Source organism: Eretmochelys imbricata, chromosome 28 (assembly GCF_965152235.1).
Source record: "Eretmochelys imbricata isolate rEreImb1 chromosome 28, rEreImb1.hap1, whole genome shotgun sequence".
Taxonomy (NCBI): Eukaryota; Metazoa; Chordata; order Testudines; family Cheloniidae; genus Eretmochelys; species Eretmochelys imbricata.
Window position 1 is genome coordinate 7,565,080 of NC_135599.1, and position 18,202 is coordinate 7,583,281.

At 51.5% G+C, this 18,202-nt stretch overlaps 1 protein-coding gene and 2 non-coding genes across 3 annotated transcripts in view; 1 reads left to right on the top strand and 2 right to left on the bottom strand.

Annotated features, from left to right (window-relative positions):
• The window catches only part of LOC144258244 (uncharacterized), a 222,074-nt gene that overhangs the window by 77,283 nt on the left and 126,589 nt on the right, over positions 1–18,202 (bottom strand).
• On the top strand, positions 4,415–4,486 carry TRNAG-UCC (transfer RNA glycine (anticodon UCC)). Its single transcript has one exon. It is a non-coding gene; the product is annotated as a tRNA-Gly (tRNA).
• TRNAC-GCA (transfer RNA cysteine (anticodon GCA)) lies at positions 12,047–12,118 on the bottom strand. The gene has a single exon. It is a non-coding gene; the product is annotated as a tRNA-Cys (tRNA).

The window sequence follows — 18,202 nt, forward strand, 5'->3', positions numbered from 1 at the left end:
CCCCCAGATCCCTTCCCGCAGGGCTCCTTCCTCGGCAGTCATTGCCCATTTTGTATGTGTGCAACTGATCGTTCCTTCCTAAGTGGAGAACTTTGCATTCGTCCTTGTTGAATTTCATCCTACTGACTTCAGACCATTTCTCCAGTTTGTCCAGAGCATTTTGAATTTTAATCCTCTCCTCCGAAGCACTTGCCCCCCCTCCTCACATTTTAACCTTGAACCATCTGCAGCGTTAATGAAGGTAAATGAAGACGTGCTAAAAGTAAGAAAAATAACAGTTAAAAAGTAAATAATGTAATGGGGTGGGACTGTCTTCACAGGGGATTACAAGGAAAAGGCCGAGCTCAGTTCAGGGAATCAGAGCGGCAGATAAGACACATCTGGGACCTGCTAGGAGGCTTTATGCAGACAGCCAAACTGATGAGATTCTTTTAAAAACTAAAAACATGTCTGACCATTATAGCTCTTTGGGAGGGGGGATAAGGTAAAATATTCCACTGCATCAAGTCTCCTGCATCGGGGCGCACGGTACCCTTAATTGCACCGCCCCGGGAATCCAGCTGTACTGTCCTGGCAAGAGGAAGGAGGGGAAAGCCCCTCTGCTTCCCCAACCTGTTGGGGGTTTGTTTTTTTCTTCAAACTGCAGATGGTGCCCCCCCCCATTTGTGGGAACTGTGATCCTCCCCCCCCCCCCATACCGGGTCTCTCCTCAGCCACTGTCTGGCCGCGCATCGCCCCCCAACCCTGGCTCCTACACCTTGATGCTGCCCCTCGGGCTCTCTCCTTCCCTGCCTCCAACTCTTTGAACCCCCCCGCCACCCCTGCAGTCAGCATGGCCCCTGCCTCCCCCTGCTGTCGCCTCCCAAGCAGCAGGGAGCACAGCCCCCCCCCCCGGCCCCCCAAGGGAGCCGGCGCCAGCAGATGTTACTTGAGCATCTTCCCCCCCTGCACGAGCAGGTTCAGACCGGGGCAGGCAGCGCATCCCACTGCTCTCTGCCTTAAATTGCTAATCTCTTCTCGGAGGCTACTTCGCTTGGACTGAGCGTGCTCAGTAACATCGGCCGAAGCCACTGCCCTTCACCCTGCCCTCCCTTGGCACCAGATTCTGCAGACTGCTATTTACCGGGGCTAAAAAGGAGCAAAGGGGGCAAATCGGAGCATGGCCAGGGTCTGAGCAGGGGGTGGAAGTTGGCTGGTCAGGGGGGGTCCAGCAGCTGGAGACAGGGTTAAGATAGGGGCTGAGGGGCAAAATCAGGGATGGGGGGAGGAGCCGGGGTTAAGTCCAAGGGGGAGGCCCTGGCAGAGGGTGACAGAGGGAAAAACCCCGGCACAGGCCGGGGCAGAGAGGGTAACAGCTACCCCGGTGGCCTGAGACACCTGTGTTTGCAATAACAGATTGGGGGTGGGGGTGTGTGCAAGGGGGCTTTTTTCTTTCCTCGCCCAGAGGACAGTACTATCCCAGGGCAGGGTTCTTAAAGGTGTAGTAGACAGAGGACCTGAGACTTAGGGCCTTGTCTCAGAGGCATGGTGCGAGGCTGTGGCCTGGACTAAAGTGGTGGTCAAACCTTTGCTGATACAAAGCAAAGTTAAGTTCTGAGCCAGAGGCAGGTCCTGCTCCCAGAATCTGGCAAGAACAGGGCTGATATTGCAGAAATTCACATCCCTAAGTAGTGCTAGGCACAAGAAAACACGCATCAATACATTCCAGACAGGTGGTACCAGACCACCCCGATACCAGCACGTTCCCCAAAGAGAACAGGAACACGCTGACCCATCTTAAGGATAAGGTCAGGATGACAGCATGATGGATAGAGAGGTTTTGATCACACCAAACAGGTGCAAGGTACTGGGTGGGGGTTAGCTCCATCAGAGGGGGGGCAGTAACTACGTCAGAGGGGCGGTACATAATCTGTTTGTATCGGAGGATAAAGATGTATCTCAGAAGACGTGTCTTTGTCTATCCTAGGGAGGAACGAAAAGTCCTGCCATTCACTGAGCTGTTCCATTGTTACGGGGATACCTGTATTAACGGTCCGGTAGAGTCTGCGGGATACTAGTACCGTGCTTCGTCGACAATAAACCTGGCTGGGTGCCTTTGTACCTTAACAGATCCTGTGGTCATTGGGCGGTTCGCTTGAGCTCTGCCCTGCCAGCTGTCTGCACAGAGCTGGGACGGCACACAGAAGGAACACACACACGCAGCCAAACATCTGACCGCAAAAGGCACAGGCCCAATGCCTAGTTACCACAGCTCCTCTCTATCTGATATAACCTTCTGAGGTGCGGCAGGAGACTTGATTCAGTGAAATATTTTACACACACCCCCTCAGAAACAAAGAATCCCTGATCAGTGCGTCTGACTGTATAGCGTCTCCTAGCAGGTCACCAATTTGTCTTATCTGCGGCTGGGATTCCCTGAATTACGTTCCCTTCCTTGGAATCCAGTTTTTATATGCTTTTGCTCCTTTCAATGTATTACTTTTTAAAATGTTATTTTCATGACTCTTAGCACTTCATCATTGACCTTTGTTCTTGTGCTATCGAATTTATATTTTAATAACAAATACCCGTCGAAAGTCTGTACAAGTAAGTAAGTAGTGGTTTTAGCAATGACAGCCGTGTTTCTTGTATTGCACTGGCGATGGTTTTTCCTGTGATTCCTGATTTGGACTTTTTCATTCTGACTTTCTCATCTTATTTTTCAAGCACAAGTTTATTCTGTTGCATCATGTTGGAAAGCTGAGAGGAGAAAACTGGAGGCCCAGAAGGTGCCGTGACTTGCTCAAGTTACGCAGCAAGTCAGTGGAAATCCTGGCTCTCAGTTCCCTGTAGTTTTCTGCAGAATCCCAACTCATAAACTTTCTGGATTCCCCTTGTAAATTCTCCAAGGGCCCGGTGAGTTTAATCTGTCTGGTATAGTCCCCTGCTGTATTTCCAGCAACAGCAGCAGCTCTTAACTGGCAGGTTCATCAGCTGAAACGCTCATCTTTCCAAGTTTCAGAGTAACAGCCGTGCTAGTCTGTATTCGCAAAAAGAAAAGGAGGACTTGTGGCACCTTAGAGACTAACCAATTTATTTGAGCATAAGCTTTCGTGAGCTACAGCTCACTTCATTGGATGCATACTGTGGAAAGTATAGATCTTTTTATACACACAAACCATGAAAAAGTGGGTGTTTACCACTACAAAAGGTTTTCTCATACACATTGTAAGGAGAGTGATCACTTTAGATAAGCTATTACCAGCAGGAGAGTGGGGTGGGGGGAGAGAAAACCTTTTGTAGTGGTAAACACCCATTTTTTCATGGTTTGTGTGTATAAAAAGATCTTCTGTACTTTCCACAGTATGCATCCGATGAAGTGAGCTGTAGCTCACGAAAGCTCATGCTCAAATAAATTGGTTCATCTCTAAGGTGCCACAAGTACTCCTCATCTTTCCAAGTGTCATCCTGAGTGCCTTTGGTTTTGTGCTGAGTGAGGGAAGCCAGATGAAAGGAGCGGGGTGTGACCAGGCTGGGCCTGTGCAGACCTGAGCCGAAAGCTCGGGACCTAGAGAGAGATCTGTGTGATACTTGCTCATATCAGATTCTGTCAGCGGCAGGATTCAGCATCAGTCCTCCTCCTCATGTAAACAGCAGGGTAGGTTTATTCCTTTCGCTAGGCTGCTTCGCTGGCTCCTGTGTTGGTCCGTGGGTGAACCCTGAACCTCTAAAGAGCTATTCACTGCGCCTCAGTTTCCCACTAGAACTCTCCGCCTCCCCACTAAGCTTGGTCTGAGTTCGAGAGTCTCCATCGCAAGAGTTATAACCCTCCTGTGTCGTGTTTCCTAGAGATCATGGAGCACTTTACCAACTGCAGGCTCAGTTACGGTGCTAAAGCTCGAGCCATGGGGTGGAGGAGGAGAAGGTGGTACATCTTCAAGCCGCGGTGGTAGGAGGGGCGTTTCTGCTGGTGGAAGTCCGGGGAATCCCTGGGGCCACCGGGAGCCCTGGGGAGTGAGGGTTGCCCTCACCAGTACGGGAGAGATGAAGGAGCACCCAGGCCACACCGTGCCTGGCTCCTCTGGGGTGCTCAGGACAGCTGGCAGTGCCTTCTGCCCCTCCCCGTTTGCCATCAGGGCATTTAGGCTGCAGCAATCTTATGGCTTCCATGTGCACGGGTGCGTTTGGGGGAGGGAAAGGACTTCTTGGCCCTCTTCTCACCTCAGCCACCGCTAATGCCTCTGTGTGATGGCAGCCACATTTTGACCCTGTAATAAACAGACTGGAACGGCTTCTGCCAGGAAAAATGTCAGGTGAGCCTAGATGGCCCTCAGGCGGGGGAATAGGAAATCCAAAATACTTTGCTCTCATTTCTACCTACCAGAGACTAAAATACACCTGCCTGGAGACAAACCCATCTGGCTCCTCTTTAGAGGCATTGGTGGTATAGTGGTGAGCATAGCTGCCTTCCAAGCAGTTGACCCGGGTTCGATTCCCGGCCAATGCAGGGATGTGATGTTTTGCGGGGAGGGATAGCTCAGTGGTTTGAGCATTGGCCTGCTAAACCCCGGGTTGTGAGTTCCATCCTTGAGGGGGCCATTTAGGGATCTGGGGCAAAAATTGGGGCTTGGTCCTGCTTTGAGCAGGGGGTTGGACTAGATGACCTCCTGAGGTCCCTTCCAACCCTGATCTTCTATGATTCTATATTCTATGATACCCTACAGACGTCAAAATCTCTTTCTGAACAAGCCCTTCCATCTCCAATGAGATAGTACCCCAGGAGATGGCTGGCATCTACCCTCCCTTTGATCAGAAACCTCTCTCGGTCAAGGCCACAGGACAAGTGCCTTGCTGTCCTGCTGAGTTGATGAACTGTAATGGTCAGAGATCGCTCCAGCATCCAAGTATATTGAAGGCGAACCCTAAGGAAATGAAGAGTTTAAATGATCCCCTGCCCCACGACAATGAATCCTACCCACAGGTCACTTGGGCAGACGTATCAGTGTCAGGATGCTCCATTGTGAGCACAGTAAAGGAAGCTGCAAAATACGTCATGTTTCAATGACCTCACTGGTCATTTAAAGGCTGTGATTGATACAGATGTACCCCAGGCAGTAGCAAATTAAGACAGAGCAGGTTTTCACACCACAGCTTGGAGATTACGGATTGCAACCCCTGGGCTCTGCAGAGATAAGACAAGATCCAGGATGTCCCTTAACGGAAGAAGGAAGAGGATTTTTGAGAGGGACGGAGGCCTCATCAGATGGGTGATTTTCTGTCACTTGCTAGTGATTGTTCAGTACATGAATGCAGCCTTCACACACACACCCCCCCTGCCGAGGAAATATTGTTACAGTGCAAAATACCGGCGCTTTGCACGGAAAAGAGGGGAAGGAAATGGCCACACGACGGCACCAGAACCTAAGAAATGAAAGACAACAGCCCGCTTCGGCACACAGGGACTCTGAACAGTGAACGAACCTGGCTCCCGTATCACAAAAAGCCAAAAAGCCGTTTCTTTCTACGGCCGGGAACGTTACAAGAAAAGAGTCCCGATAATTACTTCTGAATTCTTTTATATTATAAATAAAATTGTAACAAAATTAGTCTGAGCCCTTAATTTTTTCTGCACACAATTGCCCAGGAATTGTTCAAAAGACAAAAAATGGGTTAACACATTTGCTCTCTTTTTGCATTTGTATTTTTTGTGGGAATTTAAGTTACTTACCTAGAACAGTCCTGTTTCACACAGCTGAGGTACTCCAATTCTTGTGCCTGTGTTGTTAAATATTGCACTAGCCATCCAAAAACAATAGGCTAACTGAAGTATGTAATATACAGAAGAGGACTCCATTCTCACCATGCCATTACTCTCATGAGCTGCCTGTCATTAAAAGCTGGTTCCCCAATTCAGTTCCAAGTGCTCTGCTAGAAACACCCCCAGGTCCCTGATATCTCAGGGGTGGGGGGGAATTGGTTGTTTGCAGCTGAGGAGGGAGCCAGGCCAGGCCTCTGGCGCTTTGCTCCTCGCATCTGCCCATCACAGGCTGTCTGCTGGCCTCACCTCCTGCCCCCGCCACGCTCTCGAGTCAAACGCAGGGCCCCCAGGGGAACAGAGGCTGGGGCAGGGCAGCAGGCTGGGCTGGGCTGGGCTGGGCTGGGAAGATGCTGGGAGTTCTCGGTCCCTGAGAACTGGCCTGGCTCCCTTCTCAACAGCCAACAAGTCGATTCCACGTCCCCTCCCCGGATAAATCAGCCTGGAGCCAAGGGCAGCACAGGACGACTCTCTTTAGTTCCCACCGAGGCGTGAGAGAACCCAGGGCATCTCTAGAAGAACTTTTGGCGCAGACCTGGGGAAACCAGCCTTTAAGAACAGGCAGCTCAAGCGTTTTTTAACGTTTTCTGCAACACAAAATAACCCTTGAATCCTAGTGTCACCATCCATAAAATTGCTTCAGCCTTGTAGTTTCCCAAGTGCAAAACTAAACATCTCTTCCAACCCAAGGGTGTGGAGATCAGCCAGTGTTCAGAGTCATCCCACATAAAAGAACCAGGTTGTGGTTCATACTGGCCCCATCATGTGGCCATCGCCTTTCCCTCCTCTCTGTTAAAAGTTTTGGTATTTTGCACTGAAATTTTCTTCCCTCAGGAGAGACCTGGGAACCAGGGCTGCCAGCCAGACAAACACCTTTAAGAGGAGGCCTCCCTCTCCCTGTCAAAAAATGATCTCCCTCCTTCAGTTCAGAGACAGCCTGAATTGTTCCTTATCCCGGCAGAGCCAGAGGATTGAAAGCAGCAACCTCAAACCCCTGTGTAGCTCGCAGGAATGAGCACAAACAGCCCCTGGTATCTGAAGAGATGTTTAGTTTCACCCTTGGTCAACTACAAGGCTAAAGGGAAGGGCGGAGGTGACAGATCTAAGGAATGAAACACGACACAATCATAATTGTTATGCCCATCGTGACTGCAAAATCCTTTTCTGATTATCATCAGCGTATTATTTTCTCTGGCGTCTAGACCTTGACAAGACCTTGACCAAGAAATTTGGATCTCGATAAAAGGAATCGACTACCCCGGGTTAACGCCATGGAGTTGACACCCACCGGGGTGCCCCTACGTAGGTTCAAGTGCTAACAGCAATGGCAGCCTTTTAGCCGTAACTTTTACTCAGGCCAATAAATTGATACAGACCCCCGTTAAATCATTTCTCAGCCCCAGTCCTTCATCCACACTCTTTAGGGCATTTGGTCACCATGTGGATGTTTCATTTGCTGTTTCAATTTCACACAGAGACACAATTTCCTTTGCACGGATCCATGAACAGCAAAACCTCCCTGGTCATTCAATACCATCGAACCCTTCTCTCCTGCAAGGGCAACGGTCAGACAGGGGGGACGGGGCCACCTGCGTCCCTGACAGTGAGACACTGGCTCGGCTCTTTCCTTATGCGGCTGTGGTTAGTCCGTGAAACCCCACGGACTGAGCTCACTCACCAGCCCCCTGAAAAGTTTCCGTGCCCCAGAGAAATCCTGACCCCGGCTGTTGGAATGATATGCTGGAGATCTGCACAGGAAAGGGACCGTCTGAACTGTCGAGGACGTGGGGAATGAATAACCATCCACAGCCAGGTCATTAGCACAAACACACGCTCACCACGCTGCAGCCGGAAGGGAAACGTGCCTAGCCAGTCAGTGAAGGGGGGAAAGGTTACAGGGTGCAGAGACCTTAGAAACAGTAAAACGACAGCCAGGACACCAGTCCGGGTGGCCTAGTAGTTAAAGCAAAGGTCTGATAATCTGAGGACATTCGCGTTGCTCCTCTTATTCTTCTCCCATCTCCAGCGGTGCAAGTAGAAATCATTTCTCGCCCGTACTGCACTCATGGGAGGGACACAAGGGGGAGGGAACGTGACCTCCCCACCCTGCCCCCAGCCTGGGTCCCCCCCACGCTCTCCCCATCCCCTCCGACAGCCCCCTTACCTGTCTAAAATTTTACAGCTGCATCTGTTAAATCCCCTTTCCCACTTCTCCACCTCCTCCCCCCCTCAGCCCCCCGCCCACCCTGTCCCTCCTCTCATCCACCCCCACTCCCTTGCAAGGCCCCCCACCGCTCGCTGTGTCCCTGGGGGCTGCAGGGGCTGTGTGGGGGAGGAGAGGAGGGACATGGTGAGCGGCAGGTGGGGGGGGCCCTCGTGCGGGAGCGGGGAAGGAGACGAGGGATGCATTGAGTGATGCTTGGGGGGGGAGGCGAGTGGGGAGGGGGCCGAGCAGGAACAGGGGCGGAGCCCGGGGCGGAGCCTGGTTGGAGCAGGTGTGGAGAATGGGCGGGGCCATGGGCGGAGGCGGTGGGGAGGAGGCAGGAGAGGGAGCGCGCCTCCCGCAGGCGAAGCGTGACCCGCTCCCCGTGAGTGGAAGCCTGAACGTCTGTTCCAGCCGGTGGAGGCAGCCGTCTGGGTACGCTACGGAGATATTTCGGCATCTAGGGACTGAGCCGAACGTCGCCCAAAAGAGAACTGACGTGCTACAGGGCCAGGCCTGGTGCGTATGCTCTGCCCCCAGGCATGCTGGACGTGAGACGCTCATCACCAGCCAGCAACAGGGGAAAATTCATGGGAAAACCGACCAGCTGCTGAGTTGGCCTGCAGACGCGGTGAAGCCTCCTTCTGTACAGCCTGTGTCCATGCCCAGATCCGACTTACTGCCAGCCATGGGGGCTCCTAACACAGACACAACCCCCCCTCCCCTGACATTAGGACTCCGCTATTCCAGCCCGCTATGGCCCCAATACACCCTCCTGTTTTGTTCGGACTCATAATGGTTTTTTTTCACTCTGTTTACAGCTGGTCCGGGACAGGGCGGGGGGTGGCTGATTTATAAGGTGCGCTGTATTACGGAGGAGGGATACGTGAGGTGGTTAATTGTGGAGTCCCAGCTCATACTTCTAACAGCCAGCAAATAACTAGCAAAAATGTCATGGGAACGACTTGTTCAACTCTTTTCACAGTGGCCGCTTGGACTCCCACATGGCATCAGAGGCTAAGGAGGGACGCGACTGGAAGGGTCTGGGTTTCACCCTGAATGGAAGCACACACAAAAAAACCTCGGGCTAGTACCAGCAGAGCCATAAGCCAGAAATGCCTCCTATCGAGATACTGATCACAACAAACCCCGAACCGCTCCTTATCTGGCCACGCCGGCCGGCCGGCCGGCCCGCCCTCCCCAGCCACTCTGGACCTGCCCGCACACAGTAGCGTTCCCTTGGTATTCTACTGTTGAGAAGAGCCCACTTCCACTTTAATTTAATTGTCTCGTTAGCACGGACCCCCGACTTGGTAAGGCAACTCCCTTCTTTTCATGTGCGGTGTATTTATACCTGCCTGTTGTATTTTCCACTCCATGCATCTGATGAAGTGGGTTCTAGCCCACGAAAGCTTATGCCCAGATAAATTTGTTAGTCTCTAAGGTGCCACAAGGACTTGTTGGGAGGTGGATGTTCAGGCCTCTCTGTAAGGGCCTATGCTCTAAGAGTTTGGGTGCGTTCTTGTCACTTAGCTAGTTATAGAGGTGTAGAGGAGAGAATCAAAATCACTGTCTGACTGTATAGGGCCTTTGGCTAGGCAGCGGAGGCAGCCGTGGGCTGGGGGGTGGTCGGTCGCATCCTCACGTTCCAGGCTGGTCGCACTGAAATAAGGTGCTGTTGGGCGGTTAGGAATACAATCCTGTCCTGATAATGCCTATCACCTCCAGAGAAAGGGAAGTGCCTAGAAGATGTAAAAGGAAACTTAGTCTGATAGCATCCTGTCTGGCAAGAACTCACCTATCAATAGCTGGGATGTGAAATCCTCACTTCTGTATTGTCTTGTCATTGTAGTTCCCACTTTGCTATTGTTCGTCTGTACAATCTCTGTCTGGTTCTGTGATTGTTCCTGTCTGCTGTATAATTAATTTTGCTGGGTATAAACTAATTAAGGTGGTGGGATATAATTGGTTAAATAATCATGTTGCAATACGTTAGGCTTGGTTAGTTAAATTTCAGGGAAATGATTGGTTGGGGGTGTGGCTAGGCAGAACTCAAGTTTTACTATGTAGTCTGCAGTCAATCAGGAAGTAATGGGTGGGGATGGGAAGAGGGAATGGGGCTGGGGAAATTGGAATCGTGTTTGGCTAAGGGCAGGAATGGGAACAGGGACACAGGTGTAAGGCTCTGTGGTGTCAGAGCTGGGAAGGAGGATACTAAGGAAGGAAACTGGAATCACGCTTGCTGGAAGTTCACCCCAATAAACATCGAATTGTTTGCACCTTTCGGGTATTGTTGCTCTCTGTTCATGCGAGAAGGACCAGGGAAGTGAGTGGGTGAAGGAATAAGCCCCCTAACTCCTCGTTGTTTTTGCTGATACAGACTAACACGGCTGCCCCGTCTGAAACCAGAGCTGGAATTGTATTTTCCATGGGGCAAGATAAATGGCAGAAGCCACTTGTTTAAAATCTAGCACTCCAGGCAAAGCTTGAACTCACCACCACTCCCCCCAGCGCTGCTCTGTAAGTCCTGCGTGCTGACCAATTGCATAACTGGCACCCACAGTTAGGTGGCGTTGCCTTGTGGTGGTGGAAGGGGGTTGAGTGAGCCACAGCAAACTCATGTTCAAGTCCCCAGGAAGACAGCAACAGCCGGTCATCCTTCTGTGACAAAACCGGCTCCTCCCACCAGCTGCCTGTGGGAAGGCAGGTGGTTTGAGCCCACCCAGTGCTGGAACTTTTCCAGGGTGAGATTAAAGGTGTCTTTTAAGAAGTGGAAGGAGGAAGTGTCTCTTCCATTCCTGTCTAGCCCCGCCTGTCTCCTGTGGCCCTTCAGCCTCTCTCCTTCCCGGCTGGGGAGATGCAGAGACAAGCCCCCATCTGGGGGAGTCACCGAGAGGCTGCATCCAATGGAGTGTGGGTGAGAGAGGGAGACGGGGTATGACTCTCTCTCTGTGTATGTGTGGAGGGTCTGTTAGGGAATGGGTGATGGAAAATGAAGGGGAAGTGAAAGTGAGACCCCATGCCTGAGTATGAGTGGGAACACCATTCACCTTCCCCCCATGGTCTCATCTTTCAGCCTTTTCTGACCTATCACCCTCACAGAGGAATCGCACATGCCTCAAATAGCGAGTGTCCCTCTTCAACAGAAGAAGCAGATCACAGACTCACGTAGGAGTTATGGGCAGCTACCTCGTCAGTGTTTCTCTCATCTGGAAAGTGCTTCACAAAACACAGCACCTCCCCTCTGGGAGAGAAACACCCCATTGCCACCAACTTGCTTTACTCTCCATGGGCTGGCTTGTCCTGGGGGACCTGGCTCTCTCTGGGAGGCCCATGGTGATTCTTAAAAAAGGATTTGGGGGGCAGGAGTTATCCCCATGGGAATCTCTTCCCTTCTTTCTCAGGACCACCTTCTTAGCCCTGGCTTTGGCGTTGGCTTTAGCCTGGCTCTCTCCTGACTTGGTTTTAGGTGGGATGTTGACCACCTTCTGGGTTTGGCAGCTTAGACCTTTTCTCTGCCATTCTGGTCCCTGCTGCAGCCACCACTTTCTTAGGACTATTCCTGGCCCGGGGCATGATGGCCTTTCTGGGGATCCTGGCAGCTCTGACCAGCTTCTTGGTGGCTATTTTCCTGCTCAGAGCCACTGGCTTCTTCTCATGCCTTGTCCTGGGGGCCCAGCTGCTGCTGGATGAATGTGAAGGAGCCAGGGTGCTGGTGACTTTAGCCTGCACCAAGGTGCACCAATCAGACTCCTAGCCCCAACCGGACGTGGGTCTTGTTTTTCTGCACAGCATAGCCCCTGGAGAACAAGGACCTGCCAGTGTGCATCATGTTATACCTTTGTTCAATCGGTGAAAACACAAACTAGAGCCACAGGGGACTGGAATTGATTTCAGCGGCTGGACAGGTTTGCTAAGTTTTGATACATTTGCATAGGAAAATGTTACGTGTTTAAATTCATTTCAAGCACCCCCCATTCAGTGGAATTCCTGAAGATACTGGAGATGGCCATGAAAATGTGTTTCCGTTAAAAAAGCAACCACTGCCCAGGGAGCACCTGGATTTGAACCAGGGACCTCTTGATCTGCAGTCAAATGCTCTACCACTGAGCTATACTCCCTGTGATTGAGGAGTGTTGGAGCAAGTTTCCTGAGGATTATGAAGGACACAAAGAGCTCCTCCTACGTTCCCAGCCATGGGTGGTTTTGAAAATGGGGTTTCATTAAATTTTATAGATGCACGTAAAAACCACAGCTTGCACAATCCCCACACCTGCTCGGTCTCACCAGAGCAAAGCAACTTTTGAGGGACCACACCCAGCTCCCCAGCTCTGCATCCTTTCACCTCTTCACCATTACTCCAATCCCTTAAAGCCACAGGGCACATGTAACTTGAACCCATTCATCACTATGTCATTAGTGACTTAATTTTCCAAAGAATTCCAGTCGGACCAGAAGCGGAGAGCTCCCGGGAGTGTCGGCCACACCCCTGTGCCCAGAGAGGGGCTCTGGCAGTGGGTAGCAGGTCGCTTTTTCTATTTCGCACTCTTGTGGTTCAGTGGGAGGATTCTTGTCTCCCATCCTGCAGGTCTGGGCTTAATTCGTGGCCAGGGCAGACCTGAGTTTTATGCTAATGTAAGGGGACTGTTGCCCCCTTACTAACATTCAGTGGGGGTGTTTTAGTTGCTAGCTCCCAGTACTCAAAGGGGGAAGGGTCGGTGGGGAATCAGGACCCTGAGACTGACAGCCCCCAGGAACAATGGGGAGAGGCCAGTGCTCCAGGTCAGCCTGAATGACAGGGCGGGCAGGCTAATGAGGGAGTCAGGAGGGTCCCGTCCTCCCCGTGAGCTGGATTTGGGTCAGACAGAGTGGGGCCGAGCTAAGGAGAAAGCAGGGGCCCGAGCTGAGCTGGGGAGCAGAGCTGGGCCAGAGCCAGAGGGACCAGAAAAGCACCCCAGAGAGAGCAGACTTGCCCTGGGAGCGGAGCTGCAGCGACCCGAGCCAGAGGGGCCAGCGAAGCAGCCCAGGGAGCTGGAGGCAGAGTGGAGCTGGAGCTGGGGGCTGGAGCAGTCCTGGGCCGGGTGTCGTGAGCGGCTGGGCAGAGCGAGGGGGGACCCTGGGCAGTGGGCCCAGCACCGGGGGACTCCTCAGCCAGGAGGCTCTGCAGGCCAGACTCGAAGGGGGATTGGTAACCCTGACAGGGCGGGGGCAAAGCTGGGAAGAAGGGAATGCTAATTACTTATGTTAATCTATTCCACCTCGCATTTAGCTGTAACACTCGGAATACATTTCCCAGACCCGATGAAGAGCTCTGTGTGAGGGCAAGTCTACACTACCCACTTAAATTGACTTAAATTACGTCGACTTCGGCCTTATCTACACCGTGCAGCTTTGGTCGACGAAACAGTGGAGGGGTACGCACTGCAATGCTCCCTCTCACTGATTTCACTCTCCTGCTTTGCCGAGAAAATAAAACCACCTCAACAAGAGGCAGGGAGCTTTTTGCAGCATCGGCTGCTGTCTGAACAAGTGGTCAGGCTGGTGAGTGCTATACTTAGAGACAGTAGAATCATAGAAGATCAGGCTTGGAAGGGATCTCAGGAGCTCATCTAGTCCCACCCCCTGCTCAAAGCAGGACCAACCCCAACTAAATCATCCCAGCCAGGGCTTTGTCAAGCCTGACCTTAAAAACTTCTAAGGAAGAAGATTCTACCACCTCCCTAGGTAACTCATTCCAGTGCTTCACCACCCTTCTAGTGAAAAAGTTTTTCCTAATATCCAACCTAAACCTCCCCCACTGCAACTTGAGACCATTACTCCTCGTTCTGTTGTAACCCTTCTGCCTCTCAGAGTCGGCAGCAACAGGGGCCGGGTTCAGTATCTAGGGGATCCATTCCAATAACACAATGCAAAACCGGCTCGAGCCCCCACCCAGTGACCTGGGACAAATATATACCACCCCCGCTGGGCGCCTCCAAGAGGCAAGACTTCCCCTCTCGCAAGCCCAGAGTCTGAGTGTGGCAAAAAGCCTTTTAATAACAGAGAGAAACAATGTGGCATTATGTTGGGGAAACACCACCAACAGGATTCATAACACAACCCATGAGCAAAAACCCACCCCAAGCAAAGTGGGTCGTGTCCTTTCCCTTTGGTTCTTGAGTCCAGCAACCCCAAATCACCCAAAGTCCCAAAAGTCCAATGACCCAAAAGTCTCTGTCCCTGGTCAGGGCAGCCCCAGAGTTCAAAAGTTTATTTGCAGAGCTTTACCTCCCAACCTGGGTGGAGATGGGGGGGGGGGGGGAGAGAGGTAAGGGGCACCTTACATGATCTGAAGCTGACTGCCCCGCAGCTCCATAGGACTCCGCTCCACGTCCCACAAGCAGCTCCCGCCGTCCTATGAACAGCTCCACCAGCCTGTCCACAAGGCACTCCGGCTGTCCCACAAACTACTCCACAATATATCTTCAGGCTCCCCCACTACTTAACACAGCACTCAGTGATTTCAGCTTGTAGTAAGGGGAGCCTCAGTGTTGGTCCACCATTAGCCCAAAGCGAGCTCAGCAGCCTGTAACTAGACTCCTAATAGAATCAAAATTAGCTCTGATAGCCCACAGTGAAGAGAGAAGGAAGTGCAATTAGCATATAAGGCCCTCACCCAGTGGCCCATGCCACTAAGTGTTAATACTTGTCCCCAGCCTCTCTCCATTCATAGAGTTTTGGAACCCATGACCCTTGCCTAGCGAGTGCTACTTAGTTGATGGTGAGTCCCTTCATCATAACAAAAGGCGCAGTACAGTTCCAAGCACAGTTCCCATAATCAGGGTAATAACAATTTATTCTTCCTGCCCCAATAACAGAGACACTGGGGAATCCCACAGCAGCCAAAGTGACCATTTGGGCAGCTATGGCCTCATTCTAGGCGGGGTGGGTGTGCCTATGCAAATGAGATCGGCCCCTGAAGTTCTTTTCCACAACTTGCCACACCTCACCACCAGATGTCAGGGTGGAGCTCAGCCTGACTCTGCTTACACTGTCATCTGCTACCACTGAGAACAGTCTAGATCCATCCTCTCTGGAACCACCTCTCAGGTAGTTGAAAGCAGCTATCAAATCCCCCCTCATTCTTCTCTTCTGCAGACTAAACAATCCCAGTTCCCTCAGCCTCTCCTCGTAAGTCATGTGCTCCAGTCCCCTCATCATTTTTGTTGCCCTCCGCTGGACTCTTTCCAATTTTTCCACATCCTTCTTGTCGTGTGGGGCCCAAAACTGGACACAGTACTCCAGATGAGGCCTCACCAGTGTCGAATAGAGGGGAACGATCATGTCCCTCGATCTGCTCGCTATGCCCCTACTTATACATCCCAAAATGCCATTGGCCTTCTTGGCAACAAGGGCACACAGTTGACTCATATCCAGCTTCTCGTCCACTGTCAGCCCTAGGTCCTTTTCTGCAGAACTGCTGCCTAGCCATTCGGTCCCTAGTCTGTAGCGGTGCATTGGGTTCTTCCATCCTAAGTGCAGGACTCACTCTTCCCTAACACACACACACACGCTCCACCGTGCACACACGCTCACCCAAAACACACTCTGTCTGTCTGTCACACACACTCCTCGCCCCCAACAACTTCTGTGGGCTTCTTGTATTTGGGTTCAGCAATGTCAGTTTGGTCATGTCACCGAGTGCTACTTTAAAAAGTTATTTAAAATGCGTTACTTTTCGGACACACACACAGCAATCATTACAAGGTTCATAGCACGGTGCAAGCAAACAATGCCAGGCTCCGCACACTACAGCAACCCATGTTCCTGTGGCTCGGTGTCAATAGGCTCCTTCAAAGCGTCCCCCAGCTGAATATCCCTCTGTTGGGCTCCTCGTATTGCCTTGTGTTCACAACGCACAGCACAATACTGAACAGCGGAGCGGGATCCAGGCTTTCGGACAGAGATGGATGGGTTGCAGGTTACCGGGGCAGTTGAAAAGCATCTGGCAGTCTCATAGGATGCCCATGGACGGATGGGATTGAGAAACCATCATCGTGTGACGCTCTACCTGCCCCGTGAGGCACGGCAAACCCTTCCCAAAGCACCCTGCGGCCAGTTTCACGGTGGGATAGAGACCCACGGCACGCTGCTCTGTATCAGAGCAAGAGCTGCTGGAGTGGATGCCGACGCCAGGAGCATGGTGTGGGCATGCAACAGTGGTTTAATTACAGCAGTGGCTGAATATCGATGCATCTGAAAAAGAACAGGAGGACTTGTGGCCCCTTAGAGACTAACCAATTTATCTGAGCATCAGCTTTCGTGAGCCACAGCTCACTTCCACTGGATGCCTCCGATGAAGTGAGCTGTAGCTCACGAAAGCTCATGCTCAAATAAGTTGGTTAGTCTCTAAGGGGCCACAAGTCCTCCTTTTTACGGATACAGACTAACACGGCTGCTACTCCGAGACGTAGCTTAAGTCGAATCATAGAATCATAGAATATCAGGATTGGAAGGGACCCCTGAAGGTCATCTAGTCCAACCCCCTGCTCGAAGCAGGACCAATTCCCAGTTAAATCATCCCAGCCAGGGCTTTGTCAAGCCTGACCTTAAAAACCTCTAAGGAAGGAGATTCTACCACCTCCCTAGGTAACGCATTCCAGTGTTTCACCACCCTCTTAGTGAAAAAGTTTTTCCTAATATCCAATCTAAACCTCCCCCACTGCAACTTGAGACCATTACTCCTCGTTCTGTCATCTGCTACCATTGAGAACAGTCTAGAGCCATCCTCTTTGGAACCCCCTTTCAGGTAGTTGAAAGCAGCTATCAAATCCCCCCTCATTCTTCTCTTCTGCAGACTAAACAATCCCAGCTCCCTCAGCCTCTCCTCATAAGTCATGTGTTCTAGACCCCTAATCATTTTTGTTGCCCTTCGCTGGACTCTCTCCAATTTTTCCACATCCTTCTTGTAGTGTGGGGCCCAAAACTGGACACAGTACTCCAGATGAGGCCTCACCCATGTCGAATAGAGGGGAACGATCACGTCCCTCGATCTGCTCACTATGCCCCTACTTATACATCCCAAAATGCCATTGGCCTTCTTGGCAACAAGGGCACACTGCTGACTCATATCCAGCTTTTCGTCCACTGTCACCCCTAGGTCCTTTTCCGCAGAACTGCTGCCGAGCCATTCGGTCCCTAGTCTGTAGCTGTGCATTGGGTTCTTCCGTCCTAAGTGCAGGACCCTGCACTTGTCCTTGTTGAACCTCATCAGATTTCTTTTGGCCCAATCCTCCAATTTGTCTAGGTCCTTCTGTATCCTATCCCTCCCCTCCAGTGTATCTACCACTCCTCCCAGTTTAGTATCATCCGCAAATTTGCTGAGAGTGCAATCCACACCATCCTCCAGATCACTTATGAAGATATTGAACAAAACCGGCCCCAGGACCGACCCTTGGGGCACTCCACTTGATACCGGCTGCCAACTAGACATGGAGCCATTGATCACTACCCGTTGAGCCCGACAATCTAGCCAGCTTTCTACCCACCTTATAGTGCATTCATCCAGCCCATACTTCTTTAACTTGCTGACAAGAATACTGTGGGAGACCGTGTCAAAAGCTTTGCTAAAGTCAAGAAACAATACATCCACTGCTTTCCCTTCATCCACAGAACCAGTAATCTCATCATAAAAGGCGACTAGATTAGTCAGGCATGACCTTCCCTTGGTGAATCCATGCTGGCTGTTCCTGATCACTTTCCTCTCATGCAAGTGCATCAGGATTGATTCTTACCTTCGATTCGACTTACCTTTGTAGTGTGGACACAAGCCTTACCTCCATCGCAGTAATTAAACCGCTTTTGCATGTCCACACTATGTCCCTTGTGTTGACTGTGCGTGTCCTCAGCAGGCAAGCTTGCCTTGATTTAGCTGTCAGCATGGGGCATTGTGGGATGGCTTCTGAAAGGCAGCAACAGTCAATGTAAGCAACTCAGTGTCTACACTGACTACATTGACTTACACGCTAGGCCTCTCGCAGAGGCGGAGTTGTTATGCCAATGGGACGGCTCTCTCTCCTATCAGCGTAGACCAGTGGTTCTCAACCAGGGGTGCATGTACCCCTGGGGTACACAGAGGTCTTCTAGGGGTACATCAACTCATCGAGATATTTGCCTAGTTTTACAACAGGCTACATAAAAAGCACTAGTGAAGTCAGTCCAAACTC